At 47.1% G+C, this 21,248-nt stretch overlaps 1 protein-coding gene across 1 annotated transcript in view; it reads right to left on the bottom strand.

Moving 5' to 3' along the window:
- LOC115311222 (sepiapterin reductase) overlaps positions 1-21,248 on the bottom strand; it is a 68,451-nt gene that overhangs the window by 25,131 nt on the left and 22,072 nt on the right. The gene's annotated exons all lie outside the window — the stretch shown is intronic.

Genomic DNA, 21,248 nt, shown 5'->3' on the forward strand with positions numbered 1-21,248 from the left:
ATAAATTCGACCTCACTACTGCACAAAAGTTACTCTGATGTCTTCCTCGTGTCATCATATATCTCCCACTAGAATTTTATGCTGATAGAAGATTAACTTTTCGCAAACGCTGAGATCGGCTAGCTACGACGGAGGCCCTAACAAGCGTTTCCTACTCCTCGCTAAGCCTTTTTGGACGAGCTTTTACTGACGCCCGAGATCTGTGCCGGGAACGGTGTGTCTGAAATTATCTCGGCACACTCAGGCAGGAAGAAAGCAAACACATAAATATTATGGCCATTAGCAGCCGTAAAATGCGCTTTGAATTCGTTCGAGCACTTGTCCGAAGAATGTCGCACCGTGCGCCGGACGGGCATGCATGAACCCCAATGCGGTGCGCATAGGGGTTCATGCCCGTCTGACGCACTACCGGCGAACGGTGCGACATTCTTCACACAAATGCTCGACTTTTGCATTCTTAAAACGGCCTGTATGCGCGAATTTGCCTATATGATTGCAGTATAACTTAATGCGCATACGCGATGTTGAATATTAGTGGTATGCAAGCGGGTGGGGACTTCACTTCGTGCAGTGCTGCGGGTCAGTACAGATAAGAGATAAGTGTGTTAAAATTGAGCTTTTCAATGGCACCTCCGAGTTTTACCTCGCATACTCAGGCACATCAAGAAAAACAGTAATTGCAAAAAGTAATATTTCGTCTATGGACGCACGAAGCAAACTTCCTGATCAACAACACTAATGCAAAGGCGCGAGCTCGATGTATGCATACTTATTGGTTGCTACAGCTTGTTGATTCGTACACAAGCAAGATCCCCGAGCACCCGAGCATCGCAGCGTCGAGACTCCCAGCACTGGCTCGTCCACATACCTCGATTGGAATGCTAACAGGAAGGTTCAAGTACAAAAATACAACAATCATGTGTTAAGACAAGCTATACGTCTCGGGACTGTGCTAAAGCTCCGAGGTATGACCATTTAGGCTAGTTTAGAGACCACAAATGACGCTCTCGGGACCAGAAAACAATCTCTTGTCGACGTGTCGATCGAAACCGAAACCATGCCACCCTCCTCCCTGGCCAACTAGTTCTCAGAGTGCAACGCGCGCCGTGTTGCATGTAGGGCTTTATGGAAGTAGTCTATTCTCGGAGCGAGAAGGAAGCGAGAGAGGCTGCGCCAAGGCGTTGGTTGCTTTCAATGGGAGAAGAGAGGAGGAAAGGCGCATGGAGCAACAGGGTTGCAACAGAGCGGGCGCCTGCTTTCGTGCAGGCAACATTGGCGCATATCCTTTCTCGATTCCTCTAAGGGTAGGAGAGGGCATGACGTCGGCAGCGTAGCCTCCACAAGCCATGCTACCTTGACGCCTCGCCTCTTTCTCACTTTCCTCCTTACTCTCCTCACTTACCATGGCTGTGTTCCAAAATTTACTCGATCCGACTCCGGAGTAAAAGTTTCGTACCGTGGCGTTCCAAAACTTACTCGAGCTTACTCGATGACGTCAGAACTCGCGTTCCAGAAGCGGGTTGTTTACTCCGGAGTAATTACTCGCGCTACCCTCCTCGATCGGGGGGTAACGTCGGATCAAATCGAGTAAATACGTCACGTGATCTGTTCGTCGTCTGCTTTCTGCGCAGACAGCCGTCAAAGCTCGCTTGCTCCGTTGGTTTTGGTGGCGGACGTTCGAAATGACAAAAAATTAGGTGCAGCATGTGTAGTTATTGCGATTTGCTGTTGTCAACGCAGGAATTGACTGCATTACATCCAGACCGTCCACCTTCCCCGGGAACGTGTACTTGTTATTATCTGAGTGCGAGCGTAAACAGGAGCTTCTCCGTATCCTCGTCCTCGGCGTTGGGGGAATGCTGCATTCTCACGTTCAAGGCCGAAAATGTTTGAACTCGGTATATGATAATGTAGCATTTTTGTTTCCTCCAGAGTGTGTGCAATGAGAGGATAACGTTTGTAAAGCAGTGAAGGCTTCGAAAATTTTACTGTAATCGCATTCGCGTCAAAGCGAACGTGAGTTTCATATCATTCTGGAGGAAGCACCCTCGCGCTGTACCGCTACACCGTGTGGAATATATTTCTGCAAAACATAATCGGTGCAAATTACAATGCGTGGAATATATGCGTTTAGGGCACCGTGACTAGAATCCAGCGATCGCGCTGATTAATAAAAACAAATTTTTTTATGTCTAGCTGTAAGGAGTAAGTAATTTTAAACGAAGGTGAGTAATGGAGCCTGGTGGATCAACATCAAAAAACACCGCGTCGTCATTAACATTACCGTTCTTCGGGTGCTTTCTCCATGATCAAAAGGATCGTCTGCAATTTTCTGCCATCGCTGCTGTGTTTCCTTTTTGCCGTAGCCCAAGACGAAGCCAATCCGCGTAGTATCCAGGTGATTATCCTGGCCGTTCCAAAATCGAGTCGTGGATCGTTTACTCGCGATGTCACGTGGTATTACCTGGTATTACCCGCTGACGTAGGAGGCAGGTTACTCGGGTAAGATTTGGAACATTGCCCATGTCAACGTGACCACATCACGTGACCGTAGCTAGCCTTCGTCTTGCTATGGGGTACTAGAATACACCACAGTCTAGACTTCGGTCCGATAAAACCTACCGGACGGAGCGCGCGCAAGCCTGCAAGGAATCCTTCTACAAACAACCATCCATCTCAAGGCTGGTTCAGACATGTACAACGAGCGCGATGCGTCCGTTGCAACCGAAGCGACCGGAACGACCGCTCTGCGCCGCGCGTACACACACCTGCAACCACTGCAACAAGCGCAGCGGGTCGGCAGCACGGCGACCGCCTCTCCGTTGCCGTCAGCTGTTTCAGCGGTGCCTCCAAAATGAAGGGGACGCGCTGCCACTCACTTGCGTAACAGAAAATAGACAGACCGTCTTCTATGACCCCAAGCTTTATTACTCTTTTCAGGATAAGCTTGCAGGGTAGTGCATTAAAAAAAAAAAAAAGAAAGAAAGAGATGCAGTACGCCGTCTTGCACGATCACGACTTTAATACACGACTTTGCCAACAGTACAAATCTCGCCACACGCCTTTTCTACGATTATAAAAGACGATGTAATCTTAGCAACGATATAGCAACGTAGAAATATAATTTGACAGACGATGCGAGCGTTCAGGATTGCTAACACTAATCACCTTTTTCGGGCGATGAAAACGAGTAAAAAATTCGCATCCTTTATACGGTACGCACCAGTAATACCTTGAACTTGGGCACACGCAAGGAATGCGCCAAATCAGAAATCCGGGCGATGTTCGAGGACACAAATGCTTAGAAAGCACCACTGTAGTCGAAGTAAACAAACACGACGGCACGGGCGTTTCTGCTGTCTTGAGAGTACAACCACGACATCGCCGCACGAGTAGGTGGATCTTCCCTTCTAATACGTGCTGGGTTATCATAGCGACACACGACGAAAATTCACAGTCAAGGCTGCCGCTTTTACGCGGAACGATGAACTTTCACCCCGACGTCGACGATCACCACCGACGCCATGTTTGCAGACAGAAGGACTCTGCCCGCGACCGGCAGACCGGCATGCAACGCGCTCGACCCATTCTCCTCGACCTGTGATTGGTCTGTCGTTGCGGTCGCTTCGGTCGTTTCCAACGCATCGGGGAAAGTTGGGCTCGCTCCAACTCCTTGCGTCGTGAACGACACGTGCGTGCGTCCCTCCGTCGCTATGGCAACTGACGTTTGCAGACCGTTGCAACGGTCGTTTCGGTTGTTCCGGTCGTTCCGGTCGCTACGGACGCATGTGTGTGAACGGGCCTTCACAGGTGAGATGTCACGCGCACCAATCGCCAGAGAGATCTGCGGTCACGCTGGGCACAAAATCGTTTAAACTTTTTATGACTAGGCTTCACCAATATTGCAACGTGCCCCCTCCTAGTACTTCTAACCTCCTTGATGATCTCTATGCCCCCAGGCGCCGCCATTAAATTGCAAACGCTCTCCAGGTTTTGAGTTGCGCCCACCCTCACTAGAGCCTCCAGGGTGTAAGATAGACAGGTGGGGAAACGAGAGCCAAATGAGCGACCGGATTGTGTCCCCCACAGTTTTCTCTTTTTTTGTGGCGCCATCTATGTGGAGCACCGCAAACTCTCACTCCGGGTGGGCGAACGGGGGCGACCGGCTAAACTGACGGAGAAGGTTTCTCGTGGATTTTCAATGGAGGATTGTCGTGTTCTCGGTTTATTCTGCGCACTCTCACATAAAGTTTCATGCAAATTCGATTCCAATTTTTTCTTCTCGCCGCAGCGCCCTCTGTCGCAAATCGGGGGTACCCCCAAGCAGACGAGTACACAATCCGGTCACGGCGCTGCGGTAGGCACGGTAGGTTTCTATTGGCCGTTTCCCCACCTGTCTATCTTACACCCTGAGAGCCTCCCTAGATCGCACCCGTGAGCATGCTGCCTCTACAAAAATGACGCCTTCGGGGCATCTTGCAATTCATTGTAACAGATGCTCGTTCACCCCGGTGTAGGACGCCGATCTCACTACCCCTCTGCTTCGACTACGGTAGTGGTTATGGCGTACGCCAAAATCAATACCGTAGTCATTTCGGCGTACGCCATAGTCAATACCGTAGTCTTTTTCGCATACCCCAAACACACTACCCTTACGCCAAATTCAATACCTTGAATAACGTCGGTTCAGCAGGGGTTGAGCCAGTTGAGCTCCGCCTTTCGCTAAAACTGGCGGAAGTAACTTTCTGCAGCAAAATACCCTGATTGTTTGTTGTTGTTTGTATGAGCAGCGGAACGCGCGCGGCAGGCGTTGTTAATTTTGATTAGCGTTGATACGGCTGACGGCACAAGCAAGGAAGCTTGGAGTGATTCTGTGTGAATGTGATTTGACATCGCTTCTTTCTGTTTCTTCGATCGTGGTGCAAATGCAGGTGCCCGACTCCCGAACGATTCGAAGGCAAGAGTGGTAGCCCACCTGTCCGCTGGTCTCAATCGCATGCACTGTCGTCATTTTGGGCACATCGGAAGAAAATAAGACGCTCACTATTTTAAATAGCGTGCGATCGGCCTGTCTAGGTTCTGGCGACACTGTTTCAGGCTGTATATGAGAAAATTTAGCCACTACAGTACGACTGCTAGCCTGGGGTATGTGCCTCACAACAGATCGAAACGCGGTGGGGGTGGGGATCCCTGGCAGCGGGACCTTTCGCTGTACGAGCTGCGGTGCGCTAACACACTCGACCTCCGATACCCCCTTGGGTCACAGCGCTTGCTGAAAGAAGTTTGGATCGTTTTACGCAGATTTTGCAGTGCGTACGAGACGCACAACTGCTACGTACTACGTCCTAGATGCCCAAACTGAGGCTCGCTACTTGTGCGCGGCTCTCGTGATCTGGAGAACAGTATGCTCGCCATGAAAATGTTGCAGTGAGAAGTACGGAAAAGTAATATTATAACAGTAGAGTATTTAAAACTGGCTTGCATTGTCACTGAACATATGAAAATAAAACTGATTAGGAATGCCGATCAGATCGGGTGGGAATGTGATATAGAATCTTTAAATAGGCTCGGGTTATGTGCGAAGTTGCGTCGGAACAGGTGGGCAGGGGTGCTATATTCTCCATCCCCCACATAATTCAAACTCGTTGCCCCCATCCCTGTTCCTATATTCTTCCAATGTGGCACTTTCTTTTTTTTTTTTTTTTTCTTTGTGCCTATAGAGCTGCAGTTTTCTATGCTTCATCTCCCCTTAGCATGGACTGTTAGCAGATTCTACAAGTGTGAGCTAATTGCTTTGGATCACACCATGGCGGTTGCACGAGTGCTCATTCACTGCAAGCGCTGTGAAGGCAGTCGAGGCATCTTGTGCTTGCGCAGCCTTTGCGGTTTGAGGTCCTTTGTTTTGGCCTGTTCTTTTGTGTCTGGGTTTCATGTCCTTTTTGTTTCTTGTTTCGTGTGCTGGGTATGGTTGGAAGTTATGTTACACCTAGTAGTAGGATCTTTTGTAGAAACATTGGTTTGAGAGTAAATGGTTCTATTACCTTCTTTCTTTTCCTTTGGCCGAGCAGAGAGGGAAAATGGTTTCTTCATGTCGACTTCGGGACAGAAAATAACCCACGATCGGGACACAGGCAAGTTTGGGGAAACCGTATCTAGGTCACAGTGGCTCAATGGGCAAATAGGATGTGGCTCACGTTTTGTGTGTCGAACAGGTTAGAGAGGCCTGGTGCGCGCGTTGTTTTCTAGCCATTTATTCTCGTTCCCAGTCGCGTGTCTAGGTGGCAGCACGTATTCGCCAAAGGGTGGATTGTGAAGGAGGTATGGACGTGTATATAAGGCGGTGTTTGTTGAATAAACTTCAACCTGTGTCCGAGACTTCAATGTTCATTTCATTTTTTTTTTTTATTTTCCTAAGTCTGGGGTTTACTATGTTTGTCATTCACCAGCTCGCCTGTGTTTTCTCCCTTTCTTCACTGAATAATGTACTGGTCAAGAATTATCTGGTCTTACCCAAAGTCGAAGGGAGACCAATGGAGTTTGAGGTAGACAGTAGCTTACCACCTTGACTAGGGCAAGACCCTAGATGACGCGTTGCTGACACATGAGGAAGCTCTTGACCCAGGGATGAGCAGGCACTAAGAACCCTTGGTGAACCTGGATCTGAAAAAAGATGCAGCACTGCGCTTTTTGAAGGCTAGCCCTGTTCCGTTTGCAATGTGTACCGCAGTGGAGGCAGAACTCTGGATGCTCCAAAGCTAAGGCATAATCGAGCCAACACAACGCGGTTGAAAAACTGGCGGTAAATCTGATGCGGGCCGTAGCAGATTTTGTGGCGAGCGTGCTTGGAGGCACTATTTTTTCAACACTGGACCTCACTAATAATAATAATAATAATAATAATTTTTATTTGCACAAGAAAGTTTGCCCACTCAGCGGCATCCAATGCTAGACGGTAAGGTTAGTACCCTTACGCATGTGCGCCTGCTAGTCCGCCACTGAGTAGGTGTGGTGGTGGTGGTGGGGGTGGTGTTTGCCTGACGTGAGGTTTTTCTCACTGGCTGTGGAAAAGTTGAGAAAAACCTCACGTCAGGCAAACACCACCACCACAAACTGTAGTCGTAAGTACAAGATAACAGATACACGTATGGAAACAATGAATAATCATAACCCAGAGGGGAAGATAAGAAAACTTGCTGTGCCCCAACCCACCCCTACGCAGACCATGGCAGAGGCCCCAGCCACAAGGCATTCCACTATAGCTGTGTGTGACAGTGGAGACAGCAGATATGCTCACCATAAACACCATCAAAGGACGACAGAGTGAAAAGGATGCTCTTGAAAATTTCGGCTGCTGCGGCAATTTTCCAGCTCTGCAAGGAGACAGTCCTAGCAGGAAAACCTATCATGGAAATTTACCTGGGTAATGTTGTGACGATCTGGATCGGTTATCAAGATAAATGGGCACCGTGCTCAGGAAAGACATGTCAACGTCATCAGCTACCATGCCAAAACTACTTCTTTTATTTCGATCATGAGCGCTCGCACGAGCCGCTTCAGAGCGATGTCTCTTTTGCAGCTCGTCACGTGCCAAGGTTCTTAAGTGTTGACCTGATATCACGCTGCCATACACCAAACACTAAACAAACATTAAACAAATACTGCGTTGAGCAATATGCACATGAATAAATAATGATATACATACGACGTGATAAATCAGAAAAGACATAAATTTTACAAAGTTCAGTCCCCAGGTAGAGGCTGCACAAATTTGATGACCGGCTTCAGTTTCTCCATATGCACTACATCGCGGCCAGTACCATGCCCGAGTTCAAGCTAGTAGTTCACGGGAGAGAGCCGGCTCACAATTTGGCGAGGGCCAGTAAATCATAGTGTTGCCTTGACTCTGATGAGTGGGCTCTCCTACAACACGAGCTAGTCCTTCTCAAAAAGAACATACATGTGCCACTGTCAAAGTCGCTTTCTCGCTTTTCTTGAGCAAGCTTGATTTGTCTGGAGGTCAACTTCCGAGCTGCGTACCGCTGTCGAATGTAACACCAACGTTGGTGATGAGGGTTGACAACTTTCCAAGGTTCTGAGACAGAAGTCCCCTGGCAAAAAAAGGCTTGATCAACGGAAAATGGGCTCAGATTCCGCATTGCTAAGCTTAATTGTCTTGATGCCCACTGCAGCACCAGAGGTGATGTGACAAACTACTGATGACACCTTCCAGGCGGTAGGGGCATCAAGTTTTCATTTTTCTCCGTCAACAACGCAACAGACTCAAAGTGCCGTTGCCATTCCAGAAATTCTTGGGTCAGCTCTTGCCGGCATCACGTGACCAAAGTGGCCGCTTCTCTTACAAATGAGACGAAGCGGACGAACTTCAGGATATTGGGACGAAGAACATTGAAAGTCCCGCAAAGTTTTTGACATATGCTGAAGCGACACATGCTGCTTCTTTTGCTTCTCTGTTGCAGAAGGGTGCTGGTGACGATTGCTGTCGTCGGCGTTCCGATGAAGCGGTGGCCGGCCCTGCTTCGAGAGCAGGAGGGAGCGCGCTTTCTTTGTCCCTGCGCAGCTTGCACTCGCTCTGCAGCGAGAGCCAAAACCGGTGTCTTTGGTTGGCTGAAGACAACCTGGTCAAAGCAAAGGAAAGAGTCCAGCAACTCATTCAACGAAGCGAAGCGCCTGTCGAATCATGCTTTCGTGCTTTGTGGAAGAGTGTGGCCAGGATAACCTTGCATTTTCCGCCTTCGTCTCTGGGTAGCTGCACTCGTGGATGAGCTCCAGTAAACAGAAGGCGGAGTCGGTGCAGGATCGTATGTATGGCTCTGGGTGCAGGACCCTCCCGAGTGCTGACTTGTGCTGAACATCTTTTGTTTCGCCTCAGCTTCGTTGTCCAGGTTGTAACGACGACGGAAACCTTTCTTCATTTGCTCTACATTGTTAGCTTGGCCGTCTTGAGGTGGTACCTAATCCACATGGAGTCCTAGCTTAGATGGTAGCTTGGATACAATCAATGGGATGGCCTCACCTGGTGCAACTTTAAACGTCTGGAACCTGAAATCTATCTGGTGAAACCAGGCGATGATGTCCGTGCGCAGCCGAGGAACCGAGCTGACAGTCAAGTTGGTCAGCGACTGCAGTGTCTGCGGCTGACTCAGCTTGAGTAGGAACCCTCTTCCTAGGTGCCTTGGACCCTTTTTTCTTTGCGGACTCTTGGAGCAGTGTACGTCAGAGTCCACGCTGCACGAAAACTCCAAGGATGAGGTTTTCGGCATCATTGCCTCGAGTTGATCAAGACGATCCATGGTGCTGACAGGTGCCAGCAGGTTACTGATCAAATTCAGTGTTGCCTGTAGCTGTGGGTTGAAGAATCTGAACGCAGACATTTTGAGCAGACTGCCTTTTTTGCGGGCAAGGATGAGCCCAACCCTCCCACAGTTCTGCTCATGTTGCAAGCGTTGACAAGGGCGCTATAGTCTGTTGCAGGTCAAGAACAGCATGAGAGTGGAGAAGAGGAAACCACCTCTACTTGTCATGATAGGTGGTTTGCTTCTCTCCAGTGTTCACTCCGCCAATGTCGAAAGAGAGGGACAGAGAATTCTCCTGCTATTCTTGACCTGCAGGAGACTCTAATTATGTTCCAGAAGCTGGCAGAAAAGACCACATAGAATTTCAGCCTTTCTCACGTGTCCGAAGCAGTTCAGGGTAGAAATGTCAGAGGCCCCAGAGAGGATATTTTAGACCTATTCAAGAGTTTTGTTACGCTGCTGCTGCCGCTATTCATTCTGAGAACTGCAGTCCCCTGCACGCGCGATAACCCCGCTGCGGGCCTGTGCGTGCAGTACACGAAACGACACCACCTGTCTTGTGCACGGCTGTCTGTCCCCTGTGAGCAGTTGTGGCGTCACCAAGCATGTGCACAATAGCTGGTGAGATCAGTGTGTTGGTGACATGATGTTGTTTAATGCAGGAATCATGTGTTGTGATACCAATGGATCCACGGTCTGGGTCGCTGACTCTGGTGCACTCCACATACCGCAGAATCATCGCCATGAAAGCCTGTGCCAGAAGCTGTACATCTGATGGCCAGGAATTGGTGAAAATAGCATATATGGATGTAGGACAATATGGTCCCGAACAATATGGTCCCAGACAAAATGGTCCCGGACAATATCATCCCGGACAATATGATCCCAAACAATATGGTCCCAAGCGCAAACCTGGACAAAATGGTCCCAAGTAAAATTACCGACACATTTGACGCACTGTCTAAAATGTGGGTCTATATCACAAGAGCGAATGACATTTTAGCGAACAACGACATTTGAGCGAATGGACGTTTTAGCGAATAACGGGGGCGCGCGTTAACCCATCCGTTGCGCTGCGCTTTACGCTGCTTTGCGGTGACAGTCTGCGGCAGCTCATTACAAAAATATGAACCCACTTGGCCCTCCCGAAAATGCCGCTTCGCGGCGTCCGACTATTCGCTAAAGTGTCGTTCGGTGAAACGTGGGCGTTCGCTAAAACGTCATTCGATCAAGTGAGTGCCTCCCCTAAAATGTCAGTGATATCTGCAGCGATTACTTTTAACGGTTCATTCGTCACATGTCAATTCGTCATAGGGGGAATAAAGGCAACCTACCGTGCAGATACCGCATGTTTTGATGCAATGTTAGAAAATAAGAATGGAAAATAATAAACATGCTTTTGAACACATGACGCGTTTTATTACGTTCCCACAAAAGGTCTACCCTTCTTTGATGCTGTTGGGCTTCAGCAGCCCTTGTGCCATAAAAACCCAATCCAGTCCAAAAGGTCTACGATCCTGAAACGGCACTTGGCCCACGCCTTTCAGAGGGTCATTCATGATACGGCTCAATTGTTTGCAGATTGTTTGAAGTTGCTGTTGCATTTCTCGGTAGCCTGGTTGAAACTCAAGTTGAACACACGAAAAGTAGAACAAATGGCGAAAATTATCCGTGAAAAATATAAACTCTAGATTGACGAACGGCTCGCAATATAAGTATTTTGCGAATCACATTTAATAACATAAACCTTTGAAGACCAAGCAATTAAAAAGTAACTCTAAAATAACCAATGGCTCATGTCACAAATGTTCACCAAAAATAAATACATGCAATCTACAAACCTGTGAAAAGCAAGAAAAAAAAAAAGAAAAAATGCAGCGAAAACGACATGGGACCATTTTGTCCGGAACCATATTGTCCGGGACCATATTGTCTGGGATCATAATGTCCGGGACCATTATGTCTGGATCCCATACTTAATGCCAAACAACCAGAAACACAAGCAAAAAGCACTGACACAGTGAGAATGGCCAACATCCTGGAATGAAATTCACATAGGCTTTGCTGGTTCAGTGAGGAAAAGCATTTCAGGTTGTTATATACACCAAATGGCTCGAGGTGTGAGTGGATAGCAGCATGTCGTCGAGCGTAGTAATCAAGGATTTATGGTCTTTGTTAGACACAATTGAAGTGTTAATGAAGGTTTGTTTGGGCAACGAAGCTGCTTTAAGTTACCATGATTTATTGCATGAATATCATCTGAGTCACCAGCGCACCTCATCACCGGCAACTCACAGGCTGAGCAGATGGTACAGAAGCTCAAGCAATTGCAGGGGCAACTACAGTAGATAAAAAAAAATTCAGGTTTATGATTGGTTAAACGTCATGTAGGTACACAGCGCAAAACAAAGAAGACCAAGGAAAGGAACAAACACCACAGGACGAGCGCTGCACTAGTCCTAGCTGTGGAGCTAGACCTCGTTGTTTTGCGCTGTTTTATGTTTAGCCTTCAATAAAGTGACCAGGGGCCCTAAACTCGTGAAACACAAAGTTGGGGCCGAAGTTGAGGGAGCGCACCGATTGGACAATCACGACGATGACTTGGCGCTTTTGTCGCCAACATCCAATCGGCGCGCTCCGCGAACTTTCGGCCCGAACTTTGTGTTTCACGAGTTTACGGCCCCAGATGTCTCCATTTAGGCGGGGCCAGATAACGCTTTTCCGGCCAAGGTCGCTGTCCCGCCAACAAGCTTGTGGAACAGCGCTTTTTTTTTTTTTTTTTTTTTTTTTAGGGGCGAAGCTTTTTTTGGCCATGTCCTTCCGATGTCCGGCGTCGGGTGCTCGTGCTCACGAGCACGTGAGCACGTGCTCCCGTGCTCGTGTAGGGCAAAAAACAACCGCATCCCACGTGGTGAATGATGTTTTTTTTTTTATTAGTGGTGAGAGGGAAGAGAGAAATCCCGGTACATGTTGGCCACACCTTCTGTGGGGGGCGAGTCAGTTCCGGGGTAGGGACGGGTTAGGGATAATGGATCAAAAGAAGGAAGTAGAAAAGAGAAAAAAGAGGAAGGAGAGATAGGGGGTGGAGGTAGTTTGGACTACCTATGAGAATGGACGGTTCACTGGCTCAGGGCGTATGGCACCATGCTTTAGAGCCGGTCTATTAGATCTGCATCTTCTAAGAACGTTATGAGTAAGGCGAATGTTCTAGTGGCATCTCTTACTGAGCCTGGGGGAAAAAGAATGTCTTCAGTTGTCCCGTGGGCAACCCCTAGCTGCGAGCTGTAGTCCATCGAGGAAAGATTTCCTCGCGTCCGCTAGATTTGGACAGACCCAGATGAGGTGCTCTAGGTCCTCGGGAACGTCTCAGCTTGAGCAGTTTGGGCTGATTGTGGGGTCCAGACGATGAATGGCCTTTGCTGTAAAGGCACACCCAGTGTGAATATAAGCCTATGCAGAATGGAGGCGCTGGCTCGTGAAAGCTTTGGCGGCACACGTGCGGGTGGTCTTCCTCCAGAGACTCGCGGGTCAGGATGTTGTCGCTCTATTTCTTTGTGTATAAGTTGTCTGGCCTCGTGGATTTTCTATACATAGAGTGTTGGCACATTAAGGTGGTGCGCTCCTGCTGCAAGACGATCGGCTGTCTCGTTGCCTGTGATATGCCAACATGTGAGGGCAGCTATTGAATACTAATTGCCAGCCTTTTGTTTCCAAGTTTCTTGCTGTGTGGGCAACGTACCGTTGAATGATGTTGATGGGGCGAAGCTCTGGTGGTGCTTGTGTGTAGACGGTGAGCCGCAGCATGCCGAACCTTTCGTTCGTTTTCATCCATGTCAGAAAGAGAATGTGTGGTATAACGTGGTTATAAGCATTTGAGCATTTGACCGCAGCGTGACATGGATGACAACGAACGAAAGGCTTGGCATGCTGCGGCTCAGCGTCTACGCAAACAAGCACCACCAGAGCTTCGCCCCAATCAACATCATTCACCACGTGGAGATGCGGTTGTTTTCGCTTCGGCTGCCCCGAACATATAGATGAAAGAAACGATCGCACCAGTGAGAGGTTGCTTTCCCTGATGAAGGGACAAAATATGCTTGGCAAAGAAGATGCTGGTGCTGAAGGTTAATTTGCATATGACATCCCAGTTGAGAATTCCCATTAGATTCCACTTGGAATTTACAATTGGTACCAGTTGGGTTTTCAGACAACCAGTTTATCCCTGCCAAATGGCAGCCGAATTCGCTAAAGGGAAGCTCATCGCCATCTTCTCTAAACTGGGTTCTCAAGGGATTCGATAAACCGGGGTCAGTAAAACGGTGTTCGCTAAAACGAATTCTCTAAACCGGATGCCTCTGAATTATTAAATTCCAATTGGTGAGACCCATCGGCCAATGTGCTGATTGGAACCCACTAAACCAATCGATTCCGGTTAAAACCAGTTAAAATTCCAATTGGATCTAATGGGAATTTTAGCTGGGGATCTGCTATACTAAGAAATATTCTAACCAAATGTATTAGATGTGTATACCAAACAGTATGCAAATGGCAAGGAAATGTTTTCACGGTGTATACGGAATAATAGAAAGGAGTGATTTGTTACCAAAATTTAAACTTTTCAAGTCTCGCAACACAATAATTCCCTCTCCCCCCTCCCCTCCTACCTGCAACACTACGATTTACTCATGTATACACCATGGCACATAGCCAGAAGAGAGACCCATGGCGCCCGGGCTCCCCCCGAAATTTTCCATTTTGCTCGGACCTCCTCTCCCCCCTCCCCCTCATACAGCATTTTGTCATGGGCGGGCGCCCCCCGAAACAAAATTCTGGCTATGTGCCTGCACCGTGCAATGGCTTATATGTCGGCTAAATATTGCTTTGCGGCGCTTTGGAATATGTGCCTAATAACTAGTGCATGCCTACCCTAACCGATCTGTACCCGTGCACAATCATCTCCATACTACCTCACCCCCTTCCTCCTCATGCCTACCATATCTGTCAGTTGGAAGAGCTGGACCGCCCCACCCCGGGAAGCACAACTGACACTATGGCCCCAATTAGTGTCACACATTCTCAATGTCGCAGGGACCATGCTGCCGCCCTCACTACCAGCATCGTTTTGACCGCTGATGAGATGCAGATAATGCGGACGAAGCATCATTGTAAATAAAATTTGTCTCTCTCTCCCTCCTAGCTGTTAGCCAAACGGCTCCAATTACATAAAAGTAATTGGTTTTTCGGCTAAATGGATACAAGCTCAGCATGTTAGATTTCCTCACACCTTAGCATGGACTAACCACAAGGGCTGCATGTAACCCCCACCTCCCCCAAGGTCACGTGACCCCCCTTCCCCCCCCCCCCCCGAGGTCACACGACCTCTCCCCCTCCCAAGGTCACGTAAACCCCACCAGAGGAGATTCAAGAATGAGGGGAGGAGGAGGATAAGGAGGTGAGGAGGAAGGAGTATACCTTCCCCTCACTACTTCCCTCCTCCTCCTCAAGAGCTGCGCTCTGATTTGGCATTACGGGGAGTTGTAATTGGCTTTCATTTTTTAACTCGAGATTAAAGAAAGAATATTTTATATGGCAAGATTTGTAAATTCACTCAATTGGGTATGATTGGCTGTCTCTATAAGATTCATTTTATATCAGATCCGTCGTTTACTTGCCATCCCATGACATCAGACCTTCTGAGGTCACAGTTCATAAATATTTGATAGCTAAACTTACCTTATAAATGAACAAGTAGAACAACCTTCACGATTTTAGCTGGGTTTTCGTCTAAGCATATAATGCAGTGAAAGGCATGGGAAAACTTTTAAATATTCAAATTGAAAATATTTGGCCAAAACTATTGGCTTCAAACTAAAAATCCACTATTTGCATATGACTATAACTTAGAATCAACTGTTTTTCAAAATTGTCATCGGCCCACTTCAGTTAATGTTTTTGTTTATTTTTGACTCCAAAATGAATGAGGACACGGTTGATCGCATAATTACCTCACGGGATATACTCGGAAGCAGGCCTGAACGTAGCGGGTCAAACAGTTTCGAAAGAATATACAGGAAGGAGACAAAGTGAGGCCTTCTGGTGCTCAACGAGAATATACGACGACCACTGCGGTGTCTGTGTCCAAAAAGCCATCTGTGGTTCCACAACAAAGTGTCCAACCATTGGGGTGTTTCTTGAGGCTATCAACGAAAAAGGCAATTTCATTTGAACCTGCCTTCGTGTTTACTCGAGCGGCTCTGAAGAGAACAAATAAGTGAAACAAGTGCCGGCTTCCTGCACAATGTGGGGACGGCTTCCTTGAAAACTAATAGGGAAGAGGAGACGGTGACCCGCTGGGTGTAAAAATGACAGCACGGACATATCCTGCAAAGGCGAAGGGAGAGGGGGGTGCAGACACAGCCCAGACGGAACACTCAGAGACATATTGCACGAGCACCGACACCCGCAGATGGTCCCCACATGAAAAGAGTGAGACAAAGTCAGTGAAACGGCCATTGTTCGCCGCCCCTACCACCACAGGTGCTGCTTCCTTAAAATTGGTTTCGTGCTGACTCGATTCTCAGTCGTGGTGCTAAACCAGACAATTTTTTTGTTTGTTTAATGTGTGGAGTTACAGTTACAGTTACCCAATACAAAAGAAACAGTCTTGCAGTTACAAGTTATCAGCAGTAAAGAGTAACTCGTTACCAAAAAGTAACTCTAGCTACCAGTAACGCTAGTAACTATAGTTACTGCCCAAGACTGCTTGTCATGCACGGTCTGGATACGAGTGCTTCGCTCTTACCAGAGCTTTGGTCGTATAAAAAGCGGCCTTTGAAGCGTCATCTTCGATGTCGCTCATCAAAAACATTGGCTTATCAATTATTGCAAATAAATTATGCACATCAAAATGCTGAGATGGCAAATCACGCAAAAAAAAGAAACACCCTTCGAGTTTAAATTTTTCTAATTTCTCAATTTACCTTTCTTCTTACTGTAGTGTAACAAATAAAATAATATTGTTTTAGTTTGTGATTGCTTATGTCCAATTTTTGTACTGTAACGAGAAGGTAAAGGCGTTATTCTTTTTGCAGTAACTGTAGCATTTTACTTTTTGAAGCCGGTAACTGTCACTGTAACAGTGTTACTTTTTCCCCCCAGCAGTAACACTGTTACTTTTTGCTGTTAACGTGCCCACGACTGATGACGAAGTTCAATTTCTTTGTTATGCTCTGGTAGTAAACACCGGGCTGTGGGGACAGGTTCAAGTAAAGTACCCCTTACAGTTTGATCTCCTGCCCATCATATTATCGGGCACCGAACAATGGTTCTGAGCGCTGCAACACTTTGCGCACCATACTGCTCGACATTTAAAGTCTTTACCCAAAAGGAGACTTTGCTATCGTTGACGACTTAAATTTTCCAAACATTGACTGGGTTCATCTTACCACGAGCAGCTCGAATGCTGCGCGAGAGTTTTTCAATAACTGTTCGAATTTTAACCTCACCCCAGTTGTTGAACAACCCACCTGTGGCGACAATATTCTTGACCGTACCCTTACAAGCACAACAGAAATAATAAAAACTGTCAACTGTGTTGCTGGCTTAGGTGACCACGGCATCTTGATCATCGAGTTATCTATCCCTGTGCCGACGCTGAGCCCAACTGTTCAAACAATTCGTGAGCTATAACAGAGGTGATTACTACGTCACCATAAATCAGAACGTGTCATCGTTCTATCAGTCGTATGTCGAAAACCGTCGTTCAAGATCGGTGGAAAAAAACTCGTCGCTATTTAAAAACAAACTTAATATTTTAACTGAGCAATTTGTTCCGAATGTTATTGTACACAGCGATGGGCATAACCCCTGGTACAATATAAAACTTTACAATCATTATAAATAACAAAAAGAAGCACATGTATAAAAGAGCTAAAAAAGTAAATAATAACAAAGTCTGGGACAAATATTTTTCATGTCTCAAATCTTGTACAGAGCGTAAGGTTGACGAAAAAAAAGTTATTTTCTTTGGGCTGCCAAGAATTCTGCAAAGTAACCCCCAGAAGTTCTGGAAGGTATTTTCACCCAGAGATAATACTGACTCTATCCGACTAAAGAATGAAAATGTAGACGCAGTGTCTGAGCCACATTGCACTACAGCTTTAAACAAATATTTCTCTTTCATACTATCAAACGAAAGCGTCAATCATATACATATAGTTTGCCTTGCTCTGGTTTTGAGGGTTTTGAGCCCATGGCCCCGAATGACACTAACATTTCTGCTTCCAGAATACTTTGACTTATAGGTTTAAAACTCTTATCATCTTGTCGTCCAGACAATATTAGCCCCAAGATTCTTAGCAACACCAAAGTAATATCTAGTGAATTCCTCACATTCATATTTTCTTAGTCATTACAGCAGTATTGCCTATACTCCGTTTCACCTTCAGTCCGAGCGCAGCGGACGCTAGGAGCTATCCCAGCCAATCCAGCGTTGAGAGAGTGTCATGTGACCTTGAGCTCCCTGCGTCGCTCTGGCCAACCAAAAGGTCACACGATTTTCTCCCGACACTGGATCGGCTGGGATAGCTCGTGGCGTCCAGTGTGCTCGGACTGAAGGTGGAACGGCGTATACCATTGGACTGGAAGCTGGGGAAGGCCATTCCAGTCTTTAAAAGCGGTGATCGTGTACTGGCCTCAAACTATCATCCCATATCATATTAAGAAGCCAATCATATTTTTTACAATCATCAATTCATGAATTTCGTAGGGGTTTTTCATGCGAGACACAACTTTTTGAACTCAAACACAAGTTAATCACTAACCTTGACTCGCAGGGCCAAACCGATGCTGTATTCCTCGACTTCTCGAAGGCATTCGACAGAGTTCCCCATCGTCATCTAATTTCAAAACTTTCTATCCTGGGTATCGACCCTTTGGTCCTTTCTTGGATTCATGACTTTCTCTTTTCTCGCACTCTGGCTAACAACCATATGCCAGACTTTACTAACGTTATATCTGGAGTTCCACAGGGGGCATTACTAGGTCCACTACTGTTTCTTATTTTTATTAACGACTTATCAATTGTAGGCTTTGTCTCTTTGCTTACGATTGTGTCCTATATCGCAAAATTACTGTCTGATGACCGTTTAAATCTTCCGAGTGATCTTGACCTGATTCATGCCTGGTATTTCAAATGACTTATGTCATTAAACATGTCAAAATGTAAAGTACTTCGCTTTACTTGGAAACATGTAACATCATGTTTTTCGTATTCCATTGGCTCTGGACTAATCATCTCTGCCTGCCTCCATCTATAAATATTTTGGTGCAACACTGCCTATTGACTTAACCTGGAATAACCACATTGAAACAGACTCAGCAGAGGCTTCGCACACTCTCGGGTACATCAAAAGAAATCTGAAGGTGCCACCATCTCATCTCCAGATAATGGCATACGAGACTTACGTTGGACCAAAGTTGTATCAATTCGGAATGCTCATCAAATTTATCCCATTAACCATCTTGAGTCAGTTCAAAATCGCACGGCCAGGTTGATTCTTAATGATCATTACCGAAGAACTAGTGTCTCTGCACTGAAACTCCAGCTGTATAAGTCATGCCATAAGATATCATGCTTAACCCCGTTTCATAAAATTTTCTATTATAATCCAATGCTTCATAACTCACTGCTACTTCCTCCTAGAAGAGCATCGGCACAACTAAACCACCCCACGTCACAAATCTCGGATCACAAACTACTTCAAACAATCAGAGAGGGAGAGAGAATAAACTTTTATTCTGAGCATTTCAGCACGATGGTCTCTGCCGGATGGAAGGGCTTCCCTCTTCACGAGATCCTATATGCTGCCTTGTCTGCCTGGCCCCTATTGACCAATTGAAGCTGATTCTCCAGGGCGGGACTGGACAGCAAGTTCTCCCATCGCTCTACAGGGGGAAGGGTGGGGGTAGTGGGTGGTCTTGATTGAATCTACACTCGCCTATTTTGTGACGGAGGGTTCCTATCTCGTGGCACACTGGGCAGTTCCCACTGTATTGAGTGGGGAACATATGCAACTGAGTAAAAGGGGGTGGGGGAAGGACCCCGACTGAATTTGCCTATACGCTACCTGTTCCTCCAGCGTTAGCTTAGGATGCGGGGCTGGCAGTCTTCGCCTATCCTTGCAGTAGAGTGCGACTAGTATTTCCTTTTAGGTCACCATGGGTTGGTCCTGTACCTCTTCCATGGCTGTGGCCCGGTAAGTCAGCGCGCAGGACTGCTGGTGAGCAAGTTTGTTGCCCTCTACCACGGAGTGGGCAGGTACCCATTCAAATTCTATGGGCTCCTTTGTTTTTGAGCACCTGCAGCGCTTTTCAGGACACCAAGCCCGACTGGAAGCTCTGGTATGCTTGGTGCGAGTCGGTGATTACCCTGGTTCTGCCCGGCAATAGGTGACCCCGTCTTGTTCCACAATGCTTCGATCGATTACTCTTTTAGCTAGTGTATTTATGTACCAGTTTTATTTCACACACACTTGTTCTCACTGTTTATATTACTCACCAGCACTGTAGGTGCCAGCCACCTGTCTGTTCATATGTTGATCTTTTGTATTTTTTATGTACTTCCCCCCCCCCCCCCCCCCCGCTCCTTATGTAATGCCCCTGTTGGGACCTTTGAAGTTACAATAATAATAATAATAATAAAAAAAAAAAAAACTGCCAGCAACATTGGAAGAATTTAGGAGCGGGGGTGGGGCCAACAAGTTTGAATTCCTGTGCCGACTCAACTTCACACATAACTTGAGCACATTATATCACATTCCTACCCGATCTGATTGCCTGATTGGCATTCCTAATCAGTTTTGTTTTCATATGTTCAGTGACAATGCAAGCCAGTTTTAAATACTCTACTGTTATAATATTACTTTTCCGTACTTCTCACTGCAACATTTTCATGGCGAGCATACTGTTCTCCAGATCACGAGAGCCGCGCACAAGTAGCGAGCCTCAGTTTGGGCATCTAGGACGTAGTACGTAGCAGTTGTGCGTCTCGTACGCACTGCAAAATCTGCGTAAAACGATCCAAACTTCTTTCAGCAAGCGCTGTGACCCAAGGGGGTATCGGAGGTCGAGTGTGTTAGCGCACCGCAGCTCGTACAGCGAAAGGTCCCGCTGCCAGGGATCCCCACCCCCACCGCGTTTCGATCTGTTGTGAGGCACATACCCCAGGCTAGCAGTCGTACTGTAGTGGCTAAATTTTCTCATATACAGCCTGAAACAGTGTCGCCAGAACCTAGACAGGCCGATCGCACGCTATTTAAAATAGTGAGCGTCTTATTTTCTTCCGATGTGCCCAAAATGACGACAGTGCATGCGATTGAGACCAGCGGACAGGTGGGCTACCACTCTTGCCTTCGAATCGTTCGGGAGTCGGGCACCTGCATTTGCACCACGATCGAAGAAACAGAAAGAAGCGATGTCAAATCACATTCACACAGAATCACTCCAAGCTTCCTTGCTTGTGCCGTCAGCCGTATCAACGCTAATCAAAATTAACAACGCCTGCCGCGCGCGTTCCGCTGCTCATACAAACAACAAACAATCAGGGTATTTTGCTGCAGAAAGTTACTTCCGCCAGTTTTAGCGAAAGGCGGAGCTCAACTGGCTCAACCCCTGCTGAACCGACGTTATTCAAGGTATTGAATTTGGCATAAGGGTAGTGTTTTTGGGGTATGCGAAAAAGACTACGGTATTGACTATGGCGTACGCCGAAATGACTACGGTATTGATTTTGGCGTACGCCATAACCACTACCGTAGTCGAAGCAGAGGGGTAGTGAGATCGGCGTCCTACACCGGCCTTCAATGACACTAAGAATTTGCCTAGATAGAAGGGAGTGTCTGCTCCGACGGCCGTCGCTCGAGCCATGTCCACACA

Source organism: Ixodes scapularis, unplaced genomic scaffold (assembly GCF_016920785.2).
Source record: "Ixodes scapularis isolate PalLabHiFi unplaced genomic scaffold, ASM1692078v2 PGA_scaffold5__190_contigs__length_132052651, whole genome shotgun sequence".
NCBI classification, from domain to species: domain Eukaryota; kingdom Metazoa; phylum Arthropoda; class Arachnida; order Ixodida; family Ixodidae; genus Ixodes; species Ixodes scapularis.